The 20,539-nt window shown below is 42.7% G+C and overlaps 1 protein-coding gene and 1 long non-coding RNA gene across 9 annotated transcripts in view; one reads left to right on the top strand and one right to left on the bottom strand.

Moving 5' to 3' along the window:
- Positions 1-20,539, top strand: part of PALM2AKAP2 (PALM2 and AKAP2 fusion) — a 280,924-nt gene that overhangs the window by 171,564 nt on the left and 88,821 nt on the right. The window contains exon 1 of one of the 7 annotated variants that reach the window (XM_064439268.1): positions 10,284-10,370. The exons of 4 other annotated variants lie outside the window; for them this stretch is intronic. The gene's annotated coding sequence lies outside the window, so the exon portion shown is untranslated. Of the gene's footprint in view, positions 1-10,283; positions 10,516-20,539 lie in introns of those variants that run through there. 2 more of the 7 variants (XM_064439270.1, XM_064439269.1) reach the window with 2 other exon arrangements.
- LOC135310644 (uncharacterized) lies at positions 5,684-10,466 on the bottom strand. Of its 2 annotated transcripts, none has more exons than XR_010370726.1 (3): positions 10,375-10,466; positions 7,802-7,989; positions 5,684-6,748 (listed from the first exon to the last, which is right to left on the bottom strand). It is a non-coding gene; the product is annotated as an uncharacterized LOC135310644 (long non-coding RNA). The 2 variants fall into 2 exon arrangements; XR_010370727.1 differs by lacking the exon at positions 10,375-10,466 and adding an exon at positions 8,082-9,871.

Genomic DNA, 20,539 nt, shown 5'->3' with positions numbered 1-20,539 from the left:
ACCTAGTTGCCATATTGTTTTATGATACCAAAAGAAAGTAGATGCTCAGTTAATAGAAATCGGGAAATAGAAATAGGCATATCTCTGTTATTTTCAACAGCCTACTTACTCCAAGTGGACATCTGGGCCATCATTAAGTTCCCTTCAGTTTTAACAAACTATTGACAGGAAGCACCTAGATACCACTAGGTCCAGACTGTGCTCTTGACTGTGTGGTTCCAGTCAGTGATAATTGCATAGGTTTCAATAAAGCATAGAAAACTCTTGTATCTAGTAAGTAATGACATTCATGACTAGCAAAGACAGGATATGGATCACTAAACAAATGTTACACTTGATCCTAGTCACGAGGCAAAGTAATAATCTCCCTTACAAGATAGGAAGAATATGGTCCTCCCAAAGAGCCACTCCATGTAATGTGCTCAGAATTAGCCAAGCTGGAACAATTGTTGAATAAGCTAAAATTTATTAATGATCTTGGGGTTTTTCATGTTTCTTCCTTCTTTTCTAAATAGCAAGATGATGCCCTTTCATTGTTGCGTTTAAAACATATCCTGTTATGCCTACAGCTCTTTTTGAAGTGCAGGTTCAGAATATCATGTACTCTATTACTGAATCTTTCTTGCAGCTTTTGCTCAAAAAGGAGAATGTTTACGTATGTGACAGTAGCATAAACTGCAGCTGTTTTTCTTTATTTTCCCACCATCATTACTGCTGACTGGTAACAAGGAAGAAGACATACATATACACCATTTGCCTTCTCCGCAACACTGCTGTACAGGAGGTTGGGAAATTATCTTGGTGAACAACTCCTGATTTCAACATAAAAGGATCAGCAGTAAGCTGAAAGAAGTTGTCTTGCAGTGAAAAGGATGCTGCTATTTTGCTGTAATATTTTAACAGAGATACAGAACTTCAATTTGCTCTTTCTTTGGTTTTACGAAAGTTTGTACCACCAAAGAACCTAAGTGAGTCCAGGAAACCTGGAAAATTAATTAATTTCACTGGATCGTTACTTAAAAACAACAACAACAAAAAAATCAAAGAGATCCAGAATGCAACCCCTTCCCCTCACCCTTCCCCTCACCCCACTGCCATAAATGCACTGCGGCCAAAAACTTAACATGAAATTGAAAACGAGAGGCTTTGATATTTTCAGCACTCTGGAGCAGTTTAAAGGGAGATGCTCTTTCTGCACAGCATATGTATCTGAAGCGTGTGAGGTCAGACAGCAAAAAATCCTGGTTATCTTTCAAAGTGTAAGCCTGCATGGCCTCATTCCCCTCCTCCCTGACCCTTCAGGCAGTTTAGGGTGTATCTTGCTGCCATGCCAGCCATGGAGGGGTGCTGCTGAAATTCAGAGACATTTATGCAGTAACAAACCAAAGTAAGGTATAAACCAGCTTCCAGGAGTAAAACAGTTTGTTTTCTGCAGCTGACACTTTCCCCTTTTGGCTCCTGCCTGCTCTCACGACCAGTTTCCCAGGTCGTGCTCTCCACCCCTGGTCCTGGCCACAGCTAACCTCATGCTGAAGTCAGCAGAGCTGGGCTGGGTGACAGAGAGGAGGATCCATCTGAGTTGCTGAACTGCATGTCACAGCACACAGCTAAGAGTTCACTTCCAATTATGGTCTCTGTTAATTGCCCTCAACAGCTTCTTCATATCATGGCCGAGACCAGCAACGTTAGTCAGGGAGGTCAGAGGATCATCAGTTGTTCAAAGAGATCAGAGCCACTATGTTTGATCTCTGGCACTGTAATTTTATTTCTGTGGCTCTGCATGGGAACCGTCGAAGAAAAGTAACAAGCCTGTCAAGCTATGGTGCCTGTGTAAAACATGCCCACCTGCCTTCATATCCAAAGACAAATAAGATTCCCTGCTCCAACAGTACGTGAGTTGGATGTTAAAATCCACAGCACTTTCATAGTACAGAGCTGAATTTCCATGGAGAATAGTGTGTATTTTTAATTAGCGGGCCTATAATCAACTTGTCTTATCATCTCATTACAGTTTCATTTTGCATGATTTAACTTCTGATGATCAGAAAATGCAGTGAAGCTAAGACCTCTGCTTACTGCAGGTTGGCCTCTGGTTTAGTCATTGGGCCTGTTCCCTTTCCAATTCAAGAAAAGGAATGCATGTTTTGGAAACTGATATTGGTTTTAGATGGGAAAAAAAAATATTATTTGTCATGGGACAAAGAATTTATTCTTTGAATATTATCCACTTGTCTCTGACTTTCCGAGGACCTTCAGGTAGGCTTGGTTTTCTCAATCATTTCTAGTATTGCCATCCACCCTGCAGCAAATGACACATCCTAGTTGGAGGCATTTAGCACCATTGCAATAGTGCTGGAAGGAGCAAGCATCCAGCCTTGAATGTAGGGAAGGTTTGGTAAAATGTCCAGAGAAGTCAACTTAACTGCTGAAGATTTGTATTTCAATGTGCAAAACTCAGAAGATTAAAAGGTATCAAGAATTCACAGGAGCACTCATTAAGGCTGTAGCAACATAAAGGTGGAAGTGTTAGGAGTATGGCAAGAGGGTACTGCTGCTCTTCTTCTACGTAGCAGGGATTTCAGTCCCTGGAGGCTGATACGGTTCCCCATGTAGAAGTAAAAGCAGAGACAGAAGGATTTATCTTCTCTGCAATTGTCAAAGCACACCCGTGGCAACCCTCTGGGAGAAGATGGCATGACAAAATGTGCCATTTGGCATTTAGTTAGTGTGTGGAAGTGGAGTAAGCACTGTGTTGACTTTGCCTGGTAATGAAATGTGCAGGATTTAAGAATACTGACTTGTTTCTGAAGCTGCTACTTGTGAGCTGAAAAAGTTAGGAACATTTAAATATGAGCAAGTAAAATAAAAATGGCATTATTTTTCATGATTACAGAACTAATTTTGGGTAATGTTATTTTTCAGCTTTTGAGTCCCTTCTTTCTTTCCTGGTATAAAAAGCTTTATGTAATGCCCTTTTCTGCTCATCACACTTTCTTGCACCAGACCGCTCCAGTTCCTCAGCTCTTCTAAAATCCACCTCTCTCCACATATTCATCACAAGGGTCTTTTTTGCTATGACTGTAACTTCTTCTAATGCAGGCTCCTTTCCCAGTTTCTACTTTCTGCATAAATCAATGCAAGTGTTTAAAAGAAGTCAGTTTTGTCTGCTGCTTTCACACTCTCTCTCTCACTAGATCTCTTTACAAGATCTACCCAGACCTCTTGAAAGCCTCTGAACAGATTCCTCTTCACATTTTGCCTTTGCTGCAAGTCCCAGTTCCCACCGGGCTTAGTTTCTGCTAATTGTTTTTCTCATTTGCTGCCACTTTTACTTCAGTCTAGTCTCTTGTATCTCCCACAGTGGCTTATCTCCCTTGTTGGACTCTTTTTTCCTGGGGTGACTGGCCCCAGTTTTTCCTGCAGGGGCAAATATCTTGCTCCTCAACGCTCGTTATTGCTTACATTTTGATAACATCTACCAGCCAGATAAGAAATCATTATGTTGAATGAGATAAACTTACTAAAGGAAAGCCTGTCTCTAGTCAAGGTCTCAGTAAACACTTAGGATCCATCTAAGAGCCATGCATAAAAAAATTTCCAGCTCTCTCTTCCACTGCAGTTTTGATGATTAATGGCAACAAACTATTTCTGTGTTATCTTTGTTTGCACAACTGGAATTTGTAGTTACATTTGTAACTCAGCCCTTGCAAATACTGGGAAGTTGAATACTCAGTGAAATACACTGTATTTGGCTGTTTATGTGTAGATATTTAAACATTTCTGCACTGTATATTTTGTGAATGGGCTACACAAACAATTTTACTAACTCTACAGGACTTTCTTTTAACTATAGAGCCTAATGCATTTAAGCTGCTGCAGGACAACAGTGCTTTATTCTCTGTAGACAACTTTATTCTTTGTCTTGTCATTTTTATTGTTCTAGTGGTAGTGAATAAAACCCTGCATCTGTTCCTCAGGAAGGACTTAATCCAAAGCTCATTGAATGCATTGGAAGAGCCTCCATTGGGCATTGGATCAAGCTCTTTAGTTCACAAACAAATGCTCTTTGTAAGATTATGCTATTCAAGTATTGTACAGAAGAGTTACAGAGGTTCCCTATTTCTAAAATAATGATTGTTCTTTAAATCTTTTTTGCTATGCCTGTTCAGTTGGAGGAACAATATGCAACTGTACATAATTGTTGAAGTACTGTAGTCTGTGATTATCTTGCCCCAGCAGTTGATATAAATGATGAATATGTAATGCTGTGGTAACAAGTAGTACTATATTTATATGGCTCTTCATATGCACACAGTAGTTCAGAAAAATATATAGAAATACGCTCCCTGGCCCTAAGGATGCTCAGGCTCTATCAGGCAAGCTGGACACAGGCAAGCCATCTTTCAGGACTGCCTTATGTTGATGTTACTGATGATGCAGATTTGAAAGAGGGATTTGTAGAATAAAAGAGGGATACTACTGAATGGAATTTTTTTTCTGAGCTTAGGAAAAGGAACAGACTGAAAGGAGACACAAGCCCACAGTAGGGGAAAAAAACAGGGGCTATTGTGAAAGAGGGTACAAAGAGACTAAGATAAGGCAGGAGTAATCAAAGCAGAGACATTAGCTGGTGTAGGACTGTAAAGAGCTTTAAGTGAAACCTTACAGCTCCAGATTTGCAATGACTGTATTTTCCACAAGACGGAGGGAGAGCCATGAGACAGTTAAGCAGCGGTATCCCCTTGAGCTGCAAAAATATATAATTTCTTCCTTACATCACAGGTACTGAATACTTATTTGGATTTCTTGTGAAGGGGAACTAACAGTCCCCATGAACCAAAGCGAACACGGTGCCAGTGAAACTTGGCTGGTGTTGCAACTGCAGAACAGAGTAACTTCTTCACGTAGGCGTAGATTACACAAACAGTTACTACTGGGTATTATTCCTGTGACAGAACTGCTTGCAGTAAAACACACTACACACTACACTGTGTGGTAAGTGCTGGCAGGGCTACGCATGTAGTTTGTAAGCTGATGATGACTAAAACAGTTTATGGAGCCAGTACTAAAACATTACTCACTCAAGGAGTCACATTTAAGTCAATGAGACTACTCATGTAGCTAGCTGCTGATAGAGATCTTGCCAAGCTATTCCACCACATAATACTTGTGTGTAAATGAGCCTGTTAGTCAGCTGAATAACTTCAGAAAATAATTTTTAAGTTCATACTATGTTAGTGTTTGAACTCCCTAACCACAGCTGAGGGCCCATTATGCCGTGCAAACACCCACTAACATGCAGTCCCTGTCCTAAAATTCATCAGCTCGTATAGACAAATAAGGGAAAGTGGCTTGTCTTCAGTCACAGCACGTGTCATCAGCAACGCCAGGAATAGAACAGGAATCTCCAGTCGGTTCCCTATCAGCAGCTCCCGGCCCCTTTTACACTCAACATTTCATCCCTGTACTGAATATAAAGCATTTATGAATGTGACCTCCAAACTTCTCACAGCTCTTCTGCTAACTGAGTGATGGATCTCTGCATTCATTAGTTTTATAAATGCACAGAGAATACACAGAAGTACCATTTTCATCTCACATGCATTACTGCAAGCCAGTGCATTCCCTCATCCAGTTCATCTGCATCTTATTCTGTAGTCAGAGAAACAACCAGAACCACAAAGAAAGGAAAACAAATTTAATCACAAAATTTCTGACAGCTAATCTAAGACACTTAAAAAGCTGCATCCCAAGCAAAACTCATTTTTCATACTCAAGAGAAATTCAGTGTGGAGCATACCAGATCAGGCAGCACCTTTCAGACTGCATTTCATTTTATAAATGTTATAAAAATCCCTAGCATATCCAGCATCATTGTAATAGTATTTTCCTTCCTTTCTGTATTCTGTACTGCTTTCAGCCTCTCTGGGAGTTCATCAAGAACAAGAACAGTGTGCTGGGCTATAAAACAGCAGCCTGAAAGAGTTTCTTCCTAATAGGAACAGGTATCCCCTTTGAATTGCTCTCCATTCGAAGGTGTGCTGTATAACAATAAAAAAATCTGCTTTACTGAAACTGGGCTCCAATATAGTGACGAAGTCCCAAAGCAAAGACTCTGAGTAACTCTCTGGCTCCTGGATAAAGCAGGAGCATCAGTTACACGTATGGCTTCTCTTTTCTCTCTCCTCTCCTACAAACATCTTTGTCTTTCATTTCCTTTTCTTTATCTCCCCATCCTGAGCAGCCCTGTATCTCTTCCCTTTCCTAACTCCAGGCTCTCTTTGTTGGCAATGGCTCTGTCCTCTTTCTGCCCATGGAAGAGGACACATCTGTACAGAGGCAGATTGTAAACTAGGTCAGCTTATGTGGCAGGGAAAAAAGAGTAGAAATAAGAGCCTTTTTGTATAATAACAAGGTCTCACATAAGCATGTGGCCCAGTTGCCGGAGGTGCTGAGTATCTGCAGTTCCCACTGGCTTCAGTGGCCCTAGTTGTCCTGTCCACAGGCTATGTATATAGAAAAACATCCTCAGTTTTGCATCACCCTACAAGCAGAGTTTCAGATACGCTGTCACACTTCCTCGAGCTTTCCCAAGGATATCACACTGATCACAGGATCTGTTTTTGTTGGTTCTTCCTACATGTTCAGCACAGCCTTGCGATGTACGTTGGTCACTCATTGGCAGAGGAATGAGGTAATACCAGTGGTGACATAGCCCTTTTCAGTTCACAGGTCACATAAAGTAAGCCTGAAAGGGAATGACAGGAGAGGAACTGTCATTTGAGAGTTAAAAATAACTACCTTCGTTGACAAATATTGGGTTAATGAGACTGATCTTTATACGCTTCCTACTTTCAGAGTTTTTAGGACAATACCCACTAATCTTGCAATTTATTATTTGGGTAAAGTTATTTTAGCTTCACAGTAAAAATTAGGGAAGGCTGCACCCTGGCAAAGATTAATTCCTTTTTCCCCCTACCTGAAGCCGTCTGTAATGAGGTAAAAAAAATTATAGAGCATTAACAAAATACATCATTAAATAAAACTTTAAGACATAATTTTCTTCTCCTGCTTTAACTGTTGGAAATGAAAATTAGAAGCAATAGGCAAAACTCATTAAAATATACACGGCAAAATTGCATTTGATTTCCTCTGTGGTACATTAGTCATGTTGCTACCTAATTAATACTAAGTAAATGCATCCTTGTCACAACTAAAAAAAAACCAAACCAAACCAAACCAAAACCAAAAATCAAACAGTATCAGTGTCATTTGTGGTATTGTTTTCTCTAATGGAACAGAATCTGTGCTGCAGACACAGAGTTCAGTCCAATCTTGTACAAGGGCAGTAAGCAGGAGAGGAACAGAAGATAACTGTTGGAACAAAAGGGCAGAGGGGTGGGAACCCAGAAAGAGGAGCTCTGAAGTTCCCTCTTTGGCAGTAATATCTTTGGTTGCTATGAATATCACAGATTTTCCTCTACAGTGCGGTGTTGCCAGTCTCCAAAACCTCAGGCCTTCAAAAAGCATGAGGCTGGACTATGCTTATTTTAATTATGCTTCTGAGGCCTGAAGGGGACCTTTCTGCATGGTTCTGAAGTCTTCTGCAGCTAAAAAAGACTAATTTACTTTCCTCCTTGGCTTCTTCCTGGTAGCTGGCTTATTCTGTTTCTACCAGCTGAAGTCGCTAAAAACCCAACAAACATGGTCAGACCTGTGAAATACTCAAAAGGGATGCAACACCCATGCTCCTCTTCCTCTCTGTCCTCCACAGTCCCGCATTGCCATTTGGATGGCATACCTGCCTGTGGGAGTATGGGCGCTTACACCCACGGGGCAGGCTGGTGGGTGTGAGCAGCGATGCAGGTCCATGCACAGTTGCTTCAGTCAGGTGTCGGAGGTGCAGCTTTCCTTTGCTCCCTCCCGCAAAGAGCCAAAATGGAGCTGCACTGCGGTTCTAGCACATGCCCTGCATAGCTGCACCGATTCCTAGAAGGACAAAGAGTATGAGTCCTGCCCTGGGAAGGTAACTGAACTGCAGAGGTTCCCAGGAACGTTCCTGGGTGGTGCAGTTGAAATACCCCTGCTCAGAGCTGTCTTCCTTCCTCCTTCCCATGCCAGATGCCAGTGGCAAGTGAAAAACATGCATTAAAAAGGCCATCCTTGATCAAAAGGATGTACAGCAAACAATGAAAGAAAGAAAACAGATGGCTGCAGATAAAGAGAATGGCAAACAGTTCCCTGGGTCAAAGACCTTGGTGGGTTTTTTTCTGTACCACACTCTTATGTGCTTTCAGGCACATATATTTGCAATGAGAGTCATGGCCACATATAGTTAATTAGTAGGATAGCTTCTTACTTACATTAATAGCACCAGCTTACAAGTCTGCAGTCATTTATGTATGCACCTATGTCCTTATACCTTTAGTTTTTACTATAAGCCTTTTTCACTATCATGGCATTCAGGTAGCAATGTGCCTGTGTGTGAGCATCTGCGTCCTTCAGTCCTCACTGGAGGATGCAGCCACTGAATTATCAACAGCAGCGTGTAATCTCCCATTTAAAACATTGTCACCTGAAGAGGGGAGGGTGGCAAATGTGACACTAAACTTCAATGCAGGGTCTGGAGAACTAGAGGTCTGCAAACTTGTGCTTGTACTGTGCATATACAGAGATGCTAATTGGGTCAGAACTAAAGGACACTAGGATTAATGCAATCTATCTGAGAAGAGTCAACATTGCTTCTGTAAAGACCTGCCTTAAACAAACCTCTTGGAGGTCTCTGAAAGGGTCATCAAAAATGTGGATAAGGGTGATCTAATTCCCATATCTGACTGGATTTCTAAAAGGCTCTTGACAAAGGCTTTTAAGGAGACTAAGCAGCGATAACAAGCGGGAAAGCCCTGGTATAGCTCAGTAATTGCTTAGAAGATAAAATGCAAAATACAGGAATAAATGACAAGTTTTCACAATGGAGGGAGGTGGTGGATGGTATGGGGTTCTCTAAAGGTCAGTGCTGGGATGTGTGATGTTCAGTGTACTCATATCTTACCTGGGAATGGAGTGAAATAGCAAAATTCACCAGTGGTATTGATTTACTCAAGTCACTAAGAAGAAAGACCATGAAGAACTATGCAGGGACATTATAAGGCTGTCTGGGCAATATAAGAAATGCAGTGTAGGTAAATGTGAAATTACGCACACAGAGAAACAATCTTGTAAAATGGTGGACTCTGAGCTGGGCATTGCAAGAGTAAACTCTTGGGGTTATGACAGGCAGTTCCACGGAAACATCATCTCTGTCCTCAAAAATTCCTCATAAAATATTAAGAGAAAAGAATCATTGTGCACAGTACAAATGCATGGTTTGCCTACATCTTAAATATTGTGTATTTCTTAATCTCAAAAAGGATCTGCTAGATCAGGATGATGTTCAAGACGGCATCAAGGGTAAGAGGTACAGAACGATGTATGGAGAGAGGCCCTCATGAGCAACCCGCAGCTCTTCAGCCGGGAGAAGGAATGATGTAAAAGGATTGCAGTGGAGGTCTGCAAACCCATGAGCAGGTCGAAGAAAGGGCCAGGAGCTGTTCCTCATCTCCATCGCCGGAGCTGAGGGGTTAAATAAGTTTGTATTGAAACCAAAAATAAAAGGTGGAGGTTCTTCACAGGCAGGGTGGCAGATCAATGAAAATCCTTGCCAGAGCCTACTGTGAACGCTGCAAATGCTCTTGGGTTCTAGGGGGGGACACTGAAAAAGCCCATGAAAGTCAGCTCCGCTGCATATATTTGGGGAAAAACAACAACAAAAAAAACCCACACACACACAAAAAAGTCAAACCACAGGAGTAAACCGAAAAACGGGGAAAAAAAAAAACCCCAACCAGCAGCAAAACCATCCCGAAACCCACAGCTCAGGAAACCCCCGGCGGCGGGCGCCGGGGCCGCCGGGGCCGCGCTGCTTCGGTCCTCCCCAGGGTCCGGTCCCCCTCCCCGGGATTCAGATCCCTGCCCGGGGCTCGGGTCCCCCGCGCCGGGGCTCGGCTCCCTACCCTCCCGCCCGGCGCTGGCATCCGTAACCGGAGAGGGCTCGGGTAACCCGAGCGCGGCGGGACGGGGAGGGGGAAGCGCCGAGCCCCCGCGCGGGGCGCATCGTCCCGCGGGACGGGACGGACGGGACGGGGCGGGACGGGGCGGGGCGGGGCGGGAGGCGGCTTTGCCCCCCTCTTCCTGGCGTCGGCGAAGGGGGCGGGCGAGGAGAGAAGGGAAGGGGAGGAGGAGGAGGAGGAGGAGGAGGAGGAGGAGGAGGAAGAAGAGGGACCCGACGTGCCGGGGCCGCGCGCCGGAGGAGCGGGCGCGCTTTAGGAGAGGTACCTCCATGCGCCGGGGTGCGCGTATGTCCGCGCGCCCTTCTGTCGGTCTGTCTGTGCCTGCGTCTGTGTGCGATCGCGGCTCCGGGTGCTGAGGGAAAGGAGGCGGCGGTGGCTGCGGCTCCGGCAAGTTGTCTGGCCCTCGGTGGGTTGCGGGTGCGTGGGGGGCAAAGGGGAAGTGCCCGGGGGGGGGATCAGAGCGGAGCAGGGGAGGCGGGGGGGGTCGGTAGAGATGCGAGGAGGAGCAGGGGAAAGGCGAGGAGCGAAGATGGAAACGCAGGGAGGGAAAGCGAGGAGAGGAAGGGAGAATGAAAATGCGGAGAGGGGAAGGGAAGAGGCGAGGAGGGAAGGGGGATGCTGGGGAGGCGGGCTGCCCTCGCCCACCCCGCGAGGTGTCCCTGCCAGCCCCGCGCCTGCGGGACCCCCCACGCGTGCACATTCCCATGGGGCAGTAGGGGCTGGCGGCGCGGAAGGCGGGGGGCCGCGGACCGCCGGGGGGTACTGGAAGGGGCGGGGGGATCGGGTACGGAAAGCCGGGTCTGCAGGTGAAAGGGCGGCTCTTCCCCCGCCTCAAATGCGGTTTGGGGGTCGGGGGGGGTCTCTGCATCCCTCTCTGGGGGCCGCCGCTCTGCGCAGGAGCCGGCCGGGCTGGGGGGAGCGGGGAGGGGTGAGAGCCGGGGTGGCAGCCGCGGGGGGTGTGTGGGTTGGTAAGATCCTGAGAAACCCGTGACGTGATTATTTTTTAATCAGCATGTTTTTTTCATGGCCATCTCAATTTTTCCTGGACTCCCCTTTTTGAACCGAAAATCTCCTATATCTTTGTTCCAAGTCTTTCTATTTTTAGATCCCTGAGTAACAGCGAAGCATGAGTTTTAAATATTCTATTTCTTTTTATTTGGCTTCTGCTTAGGACCACTGCAGTGTAAACTTCTCAAACATTGGTGCTTCCTCCTAAAAAGTTATTGAAATTATTACTGAGGCGGGCAGGTGGACAGCTACTGTGGGTATCAGTGTTTTGGTTCCTGATAACATTAATCGTTACCCATAAAAAAGCAGTCAAACTTAAGTTTGTTTCTTATCTTAAGATGAATTGCCTGTCAGCTCCCAGAAGATGTACGTTAGGGCAATAAGTACCAGCCTAATGTTAGAAGAGAGAGAGCAGATCCACCGGTTGTGATTTTACCAATGAAGTAAACATATTGTTTTATTTCGAGCTGTGATTAACAGTTCAACATTGCAATGATATCCTCTGATTCTAGCATTGTCTCATAGCTCTGGTATGTCAATTTGTATTCATGCTGTGTAAGTGTTTTGCAGAGGTTTTGCGTATCTGACAGGGATTTATTTCACTTTCACAATTACGTTTTCTGGTCTCACCAGCCTCAGGAACCCAGGGAAGTTATATATACATCAGCCTCTGTGGTAGTGCATTACTTTTTTTTCCTATGAAGGGAAAGTTATTTCATACATTTTTAGATCATAGCTTTTACGTTCCTGCACACAGCAGAGGTTGAAGTTATAGCTGAAATTGTATTCATTTACGTGTATTCATTGTAGGTATTTCTGACTGGTCAGTATTGAGTGGTTTTTATTCAGTTTATCTTCATTTTATATCTGAATGCCAGTCCATTTGCTGCCCTTTGGTAGCCTCTGCCAAAGTAAGTTTGCACAAATTTAAAATGTTACATACAGATAGTGGCTTTAGATAACTGATACGTTGTTTTTCGCATTAGTTTTCAAGCAGCTGTCCAAAAGGTACAGGTCTCAGGTGAGCTCTTAAGTAATTTAAGCCATATTTATAGATGCTTTATAATAGTGCTGATAAGAAGTAGCTTTTGTGATAGCTGATGGTTGTTTTCCTTCTCTGTGGATGTGCAGCTTCCATACGATGGGATGCGTGCATAACTTCCCAGTCCTTTTAAATTATTCAAAACTCCTGTTGGTCAGCCAGAGTTTTGGCGAAGTGAAGAATACAGGATTGTATGGCTTATGGCAAGAAGAGTACACCCAGCAGAATCGTGAGCAGTTTGACGTATACTTTGATCATGGGATAAGTTAGTTCATGTGGGTTTGTTGTGTCTAAACTGCAAAACTCACTTTTGCTACTGGAAACACCTGCTGATTTAGCAAGTGCTATTGATACTGCATTTATAGCAAGACATGAAGAGCTACATAATGCAACATCTAGAACTGTCCCTATTATTACTATTCACAGCATGATTTTTCTGTCATTGACGTGCTGCAGTACTGATTCTCTGCAGTTGTCACTTCAACTGACCAGCAGTTAGTTCATTTATGGTTGTAGGGTTAACAGGTTTGTTCAAGCTGCCAAGATTGTCTCCCTTTCTTTTTTTTTCCCCTCCTGTAAAAAAATAAAAAGCTTTGGCAGCTGTTTCTCCTAGCAGTCTGCTGAAAGGGCACATCTTGGTTATCTCATGTGCCCCGTTGTTTGGCTGCCTGAAGTCCATCTTAAATTCTGTGTTACTTTGATACAACTATTCATTGCTTGCTTCCTATTTCTAGGCTGATTCTTTGTATTTGTTTGGATTCCAAAACTTAATGAACAGACCCCCATCAAAACTCTGGACTCAGAATTCGTTGCAGAAAAGTCCTTTCCGATAATCCAACCCACTAGGAGGAAGTCCATTGAAGTTGATATGGTAGTCTTGGCATTCAAATTATGTGAGCAAAAACAGTTGGCCTCCTTATATATGATGATGCTTACTTAACTGAGTATTGCAGTTGTCCAGTAGAGGGTTGTTCTTTAGTTGACTGCTGGCCTAGACCACTAGAGTACAGGTCTATAAAATTAAGTTTAATTATGAAATATAACAGCAGCACTGAATGAATTCCAGCAAACGCAGTTAGATATATAATTTATGTAATTCTTTCTGAGCCATATGCCAAAATGGTACTCTTTTTCTTCTGCATCTCCAAAATTTTAAGTTACTTCCGCTTAAATAATTGTAAGACTTTCAGTTGCATTGCTTTGGTAGATTAGTATTCCACATCAGTCTGTTTCATCCTTGTGAAGGGTAAATACTAATTACTTATGGCAAGACAAACGCAGTTGAGCAAAGTCCACACTCTCTGAACTCTCCTGTCTGGGATTGTTCTGCTGCTGAGAATATACTTCACAGGACAGCTTGATGGAGGGGGAGAATGATTCTGTGATTCAGTCTTCAATGAGGAAGCAAAACTTGCAGTCTTATTGTATCTGGGGGGAGGTCAATTAGAGTTGGTTTTCATCTCAGCCATCTAAAAATGAAATTTCAGGTTTGAGTTGGTAATGTGAACTACCTCTGTGGTCCAATAAATGTGGAAGGTGCTTCCAGAGAGGCAGTCATCTAATATATCCCAACTGGGAAGATTTTTAAAAATCGCCTAATGGTAACCTGTCTTCGGAGCCATCATGGTTGACTGCAGGAAGCTAGATGTAGACTAAGATGGCATCTCAGGGCCCTTGCAATACAGGTTTCTGTGATCAAGTGAGAATCATGGTAAATCAGTACTGAAATGCGTACAAAGCTTTAAAAAAGATGCACTGCACGCAGTAACTTTAGGAGACCGCAAACGTATCTCACTCCTTCCTGAAAAACAAGTCTTAATCCTCAGTGCAGAAGTTCCCCAGTTGTGATATGGAACTCTTGTTTATCCCTTTTTCTTCTCTACATTGGAAGATCTTCAGGCTTGGTTTACAGTCTTTGGCCAAGGACAGTGTGTTGAAACTGTAATTTCAGCTGCTATTTCAATTTTTATAAAAAATTTTATTGTAATTACTGTTCAAAAGTATATACTACAGAAATCTAGATTTTGTCATTCCATTTCTTGTCTCCCAAATAATCATATTCATAATACTGGGTTGTTTGGGTTTTATGACAACATGAACAAAAGAGGATACATTTTTCATATTAAAATTCTGGGTTAGCAATACAAATTATGGGCTTATTTTTGGGGATGAACCCATTGCCATTGTAAATCATGCTGTCCTTAATTTCAAAAGCAGGTCCTTTGACTTAAGTTTATAACTGATGAGAGTTCAGGGGATCTTTTTGTTTATTTGATAACAGTAGGATACTGCGTTTACAGGAGAAAGCAGAACTGTGGCGTCAGAGTAATTCTTCAGAAATGTGGTAAAAGTACTCCAGAGTGACATGACTCAAGTGTTATATCGCTTGATATGATACTTACATACAATATACTGCAAAAGTAAGAATTTTCTCTATTGTGTTGTTTAGCAAAGAGAACTATTTCTTTAATCCCTTATTATTTCTCTTTTATTACAGAGAAAAACAATAATGCATTTAAGACAGAACAAATTCCCTTCAAAACACATAGACATCTTCAGAACGGTTAGGAATATTGCTTTAAAAGACCTGCATAAGCACTTGGGAAAGCTTTGATGTGTGCCATTGTATCATGAAAGCATGTCCTGTTCATTTTAGAATTTAGTTTCCAGCTTTATCTAATTGACTAAAGAGGTGAATCGTGATCCATGGGAAAAAGATGCTGTCAAAGATACATATTTTTTGTCCAGAATCTGTTGATGCTACTGAAGTCTTTTGTGGATCTGGGTATTGTAATTTCCCTCTTCTCCCATTTTCTACGTGTTAAAAAGGAAAAAGCAGAAAACTTTCTGTGTGTAAATTGCTAAATTTACATCACTGCATGTACTTTGGAAGGGAAGAGTTATCCATGTTTTACTAGCTTTTTCTACATGTTTTTGTATTGTTTTATATAACATCGGTTTTTATGATGTATGTATGAGCCAGGAAAACTTTGTAAGGGTGTAGTGGATGTAGTACTACCAGTAAAATGGGGCTTGTATCTCTGTCATTTATTCCCTTTCTAGCAGCTAAAGTTCACCAGTTTACTAAAGTAGTGAGAAGAACTATCTCCTGCCTTGATAATTGCAAAATACCTTTAAACAGGCCACATATTAGGATTGTACTGACTTAAATAGAAAAAAAAAAATCAAAACACCGAAACCACAAACACCACTGCCTCAATCACTGAGTAACCTAATAAGTGTGACAATTCTGCTGACTGGGCCTGGGAGCAAGTGCAAATGCACGTGAGGACATACATAGCTTCCTTCGTAACAGTTCTTCTCAGGGATTGTTATTTGACATCACAGCTGTTATTTTTCATCCAGTAAATCCCAGAATACAAGTGGACATCTTGTGCCTCATTATCTGGGACAGTGGCACCAGCACTGAGTTGAGCTTTGTAACAGCCATTTTTTCCCCACTACTCCGGGGAAAAATACAGCTCCGTCTGTATATGTGCTTGCAGTGCCCTACTTCTGTTTCTTGTTGAATGTGGGGCAAGTTTAGTAGTGCCAGGTGAGAATAACTCCCTAATAGGATTGCTAATACACAACCCAGACCCATCCGCCTTTGAACAAATTTCACTTTTAAGAAGTTCCCTTTTTTCTTAATATCTCTTCCTGGGCAGGCTTTGGGAAGATGTTAGACCAGAAGTAGGAATCAGCCAAAGATGCACCCATATTAGCATCCTGCACCAATCCTCACTATCAAACTAATTAAATCAGTATAAATCTATTCATAAAGGCTACAGTTTTGCCACAAGTAAGGAAGAAAATATTATTTTTGTTAAAACAGGTGAGGTTTAACAGGCAGGTTTTGTACAAACCTTTTGCCTCTCTAATTTTGTTCCGTTAGGAATTTATCACTGCGCTCTTGTGGCTTTGTAAGAAAGGCAACGTGAAGCCAACCTCAAATCTTTAAGTATTATTCTTGTGCTGTGGGTTGATGTTCCAGCTGTCCCTGTGTTTTCAAGATGCATTTTCCTGGCACAGTAAAAGGAGGATAACTGTGGCCAGCCAAAGTCTCAAGGGAGGGCTGGAGAACCAGGTGTGCGAGAGGAAATGCAAAGACAAAAGTTCAGATGTGTTCAGGTCTCGATGCTTCTTGTTTCCACCGTTCACAGCCCGCGGCTGGGACAGGGACACACCAGGGCAAGTTCCCAGCAGCGTTGTTCTCATACGGCTTGACTGAGCCCAGCAGAGCAGTGAGACCAATCCAGCTCTTCGGAGCTCCTTGCTCCTGCTGCTGGTTGTGATCATCAAAAAGAAAAATTCAGTCAAAATTGTGGACTGACTGTTTCAAGTCTTCTCCCTTTCTCTGCATATTTTTAATATTTTCAAACTATTTACAGCTATTCTATATTTTTCTGTTGTGAAAGCAGTGGATATACTGAATATACTGAAATTGGCTAAATCAAAAAAACCCAACTGTTTTGGTCATTTAGTAGGATCTAAAGAGTAGCTTAGAAGAACCTGTGCTGGCTTTAGCTGCTGTTGGTTCATCTGATAGGAGCCTGAGCCTGGCCTGCATCTGTTTGATGCTCCCAGTCTCCATGGTGCTTCCCATCACTATCCTTGGGTTGCCTTTAGTTTTTACTTTCAGTTATACTCTCCTGGTTCAATTCCTGGCTTTGTTTAATTTAGAAGGGTCAAACAGAGACATATTAGCTTCCTTCACATATCTTCTTGCCAATGCAAGCTTGTTCTTCCTCTGATTCTGGTGTCCGTGTCAGTCCCCTCTGAATCCGTGGTGAACGGCAGACCTGAGGAAGCAGAGCAGCAGCCAGACTTTTGGGGATTTTTTTAGGTTGTTCCACCTGAAATGCTTTAAAAGAGAAGCAGCATAGACTGAAGAAGTGCCCATTCTCTTTCTGAAAGTGAGGCCTTTTAGCCATTTTAATGGGGACTCTCAACATCCCTATAATGTTGCCTGTTTGGCTTTCTGGTGTGATGTATCTATTAACACCCAGATTTATGCACATTGTGGTGTATAAATGTTGGTATATATGGTATATATATTTATGGTATATATGTTTATCATCTTGGTTATTGAGAACAGAGATTGCATGGTACAGTGGATCAGAATGTATATTGACAAAGATTTCTAGGGAATAGCTCTCACTTTAAATTAAAAATACCTTTTAATTAGTTGACATTTTTGACCAGGATATATTTTAAGCCCTTAAACTTCTTGAAAATCTTTTTCCATCTAATTAATTTAGAGATAGCAGCGGGGAGCTCAGGTAATTTTGAAATTTCTAGGAGGATCAGCCTTGGGGAAAAAATTTCATGTTTGGAGTTGTCACTAGAAAGCTGACAAGTTACTGGCATACTTAGAGAGTCCTGGAGCCAGTTTGTGAAACTATTAGCACATAAGTAGGACTTCCCAGAATGTAGCTTTGAGTGGGAGTTTATTCCACAGAGGTTTTGCTGATTTCTTGAAGCTGGTTGAAGATATGATGGTGGCCAATGTCATGGTTGGATCCTAAATCGTGTTTGGCGATTGAGCCAGACTGGGATTGACTGGTACATAAACCAGGTTTTTGGAATTAGCTGTGCTGAAAAGAAGAGACTGCGATAGAATTACTGTTTCTTGTAGGGAGTTTTCTTGCTCATGTCTTTTTGTCAGATGTCATCAGATGACTTCTGCTCTGAATAAAATATTTTTGGGCTATTCTGCCTCTCATTCATTCCCCAGGCCTCCATAATTCAGGGCTTTCATCTGTATAGCAGCAACTATTCGACAGCAAATTCTCTTTGTTCTTCTCTGCTTCTTGTGGGATATGTGGGAAACCCAGAAGTTCAGCTCTTGGGCATGTCTTGCCTACTGTTCTTGTTGACTCTGGCAAGTCAGCGTATCCTGCTGGCCTGGGTAAAGGACATGACTTCTCTGTGACAAGCTGGATAGGGTTTGTATTAAACCATCTCCTGCTGGAAATCTGTTTTCTTTCTGGAAGAAAAGGATGATAGGACTGTTCTCTTCTGTGCTCCAAGACTCTGGATTATTGCAAGCTTTTTGAAGGGAAAGCAAAGCAACACCCTATGTTCTCGGCAGTGTGAACTGTCAAAAAAGGGACTTTCCAAGGCAGCCTGAGAGGATATTGCCAACTGATCAGCAACTGCCTGGGATGTAGATTTGTAGGGGCAGAGGAGCATGTGCGTGATATTTTTAAAGCATTCCTCTTCCCATGCCTGTGGGATATGTTTCTGCAGAATGGAAAATAAAACTGGGATCCTGCAGGTGCAGTTGTTGAAGTGGGTGTGCCTGTTGTCATGGTAGGCACTGGTAAACAACCCAGAGGCAAAAACAAACAAACAAAAAGTTAAAAAGTCTTGTTACATCAACAACTCAGTTTCTATTAAAAATAATGGTGTGTGTGGAAGAAGGAGAGTGAGAGGAGGTTACTTATGCCAGTGTTCATTAAGTGGAGAGCCAGATGGCATTTAAAGACATGGCCAAGTTGCATTGGCCACAAGTATTCATCTGCAGATGCACAGAATCCTAGAAAATTAAAGACTAACGCACTTCTACCCATATACCACATGCTGCCTTTACCTTCACATTAGCCTTGAGACACATGGACAGCACTCATGCTACGGTGCATGGTCTCTGGAGGATGGAATAGTCGGGCTCCAGTTGTGTCACCCTCTCAGTTTTGTGGGAGGGGTTGATTCTTCAGTGCTTTACTGATCGCAGACACTTACACTTCTGCAGAAAAAGCATGAAGCATCAGACCAGAGGCCTCTGCTCACACCTTATTACAGGGGGTTTGTGTCCTCCAGGACAGGTGTAGCTGCTGGTCCAGACTGGGGGAGTGAGCGGTGAACATCTGAACACCAAAATGGCGAGTTACCTCTGTGGGTGCTCTGCCAGCTCTTTCGGCTATGTGCTCTTTAGTGGCGGGGTCCTGTGAGTTTAGTGGGAGCGTAACAGCAATGCACAGTTGGAGGGCTCTGTTTTATGGATGGGGACTGACACTGTAGTTAATAGGCTTGCAGGTATGTGCATGCTTTGCACAACATCCCCCTGGTATCAGCTCTCTGCCAGAGTGTAGCTGCATTGGGAAATGCATCATGCCATTTAAATCTTTTTTCTAGCTGGTGGATGTAATGAGTACTTTAATTTTCTTGGGAGACAGAAGGGAGGGGGCAAAATAAAAAAGGAGGCACTGCAGGGCTTGCAGTACTTATTGTGGCAAATGTAAGTTTGAAATAGGATACATTAATTTTTTAAGGAAGAAGAGGCAACTTTCATGGCAAGAGGATTTCACTTTGCTAGGATTTTGTAGTGACTTAATGGTTTTATTCTTTTGGAACGTGGTGGTAGGCACCAGCACCAAAGGAAATCCATTGTGGAGGATCATGCTGACAAAATTTCTCAGGCTTCTACTCAGGACCTTGAGCATTTTCAGTAGCTGGGCAGTATGGAAACAGGCCTGTTTTATTTCATGTCAGGGACTAGATGTTGGGCGAAATGGTTAGGTTTGGGTTGGTGAAATAGATTTTGTGTGTATATTCTGTTGCTGGACATCAGTGAGTTGCAAAGCAGCAAAGAATAATAATTCATGCTGTAGAACACTATTCAAAGTTTACTTTTTCTAGTATTCTAGTATTCTTCAGATTTACTTGAATTCTGTGGGCTTGATATAGAACTTCCTACAGAAGATATAAGCCCTCTCTTATTTAACTGACAAGCAGCTTCACTGATAAGAAGTTTTGGGTTGTAACCGTGGTTATTTTTTTTTCTTTAAAGTTTCAGAACATTTCCTGCACTGAAGAGTTAAAAACTAATAAAAACATTTAGATTTAGAGTGTATTGTAAAGATCAGAAGAGTGTCAAAGAATGACTTCTCTGGTGCCTTTGTTCTTGTTCAAATACTGAGGTTCAATACCCTTGTCTGAAAAGCTGTGATAAAAGCCAGCCTTCCTTTAAAGCACCAAATTGTTCAAACCCAAGGCCCAAGCTTTCAGTAATTCCAGTGGGTACGGTTTGGCAGGAGAAGACCCTATGATTTTCCTCTCTGCTAACAAACACAGATGAACAGAGAAATGTTATTAGTCTCTCTCAGTATTTCCTACAGTGTGTGACGTTGTTGCCAGAGTTTCTTTGGTTTGGCTATTACAAAGATAACAAAAAAATACTTGTCCTTGGAGTTGCAGGGCAGGGTCCTACTTCTTCTGAAGTCTGTGATGGGAAGGAAGTGCAGGGATGGGGTAACATCATTCCCCTGGAGCAGGCGACTCTGCTCAGGGGACTCGGGGAGTCAGCTTGGCTCACATCCTTGCTCAGCAGGAGCAAGCAGCTCTTGCACCTGCACATTTTCCATTCCGGGTCACCCTT

Source organism: Phalacrocorax carbo, chromosome Z, assembly GCF_963921805.1.
Source record: "Phalacrocorax carbo chromosome Z, bPhaCar2.1, whole genome shotgun sequence".
NCBI lineage: Eukaryota > Metazoa > Chordata > Aves > Suliformes > Phalacrocoracidae > Phalacrocorax > Phalacrocorax carbo.
This window is presented reverse-complemented; position numbering and strand designations above follow the sequence as displayed.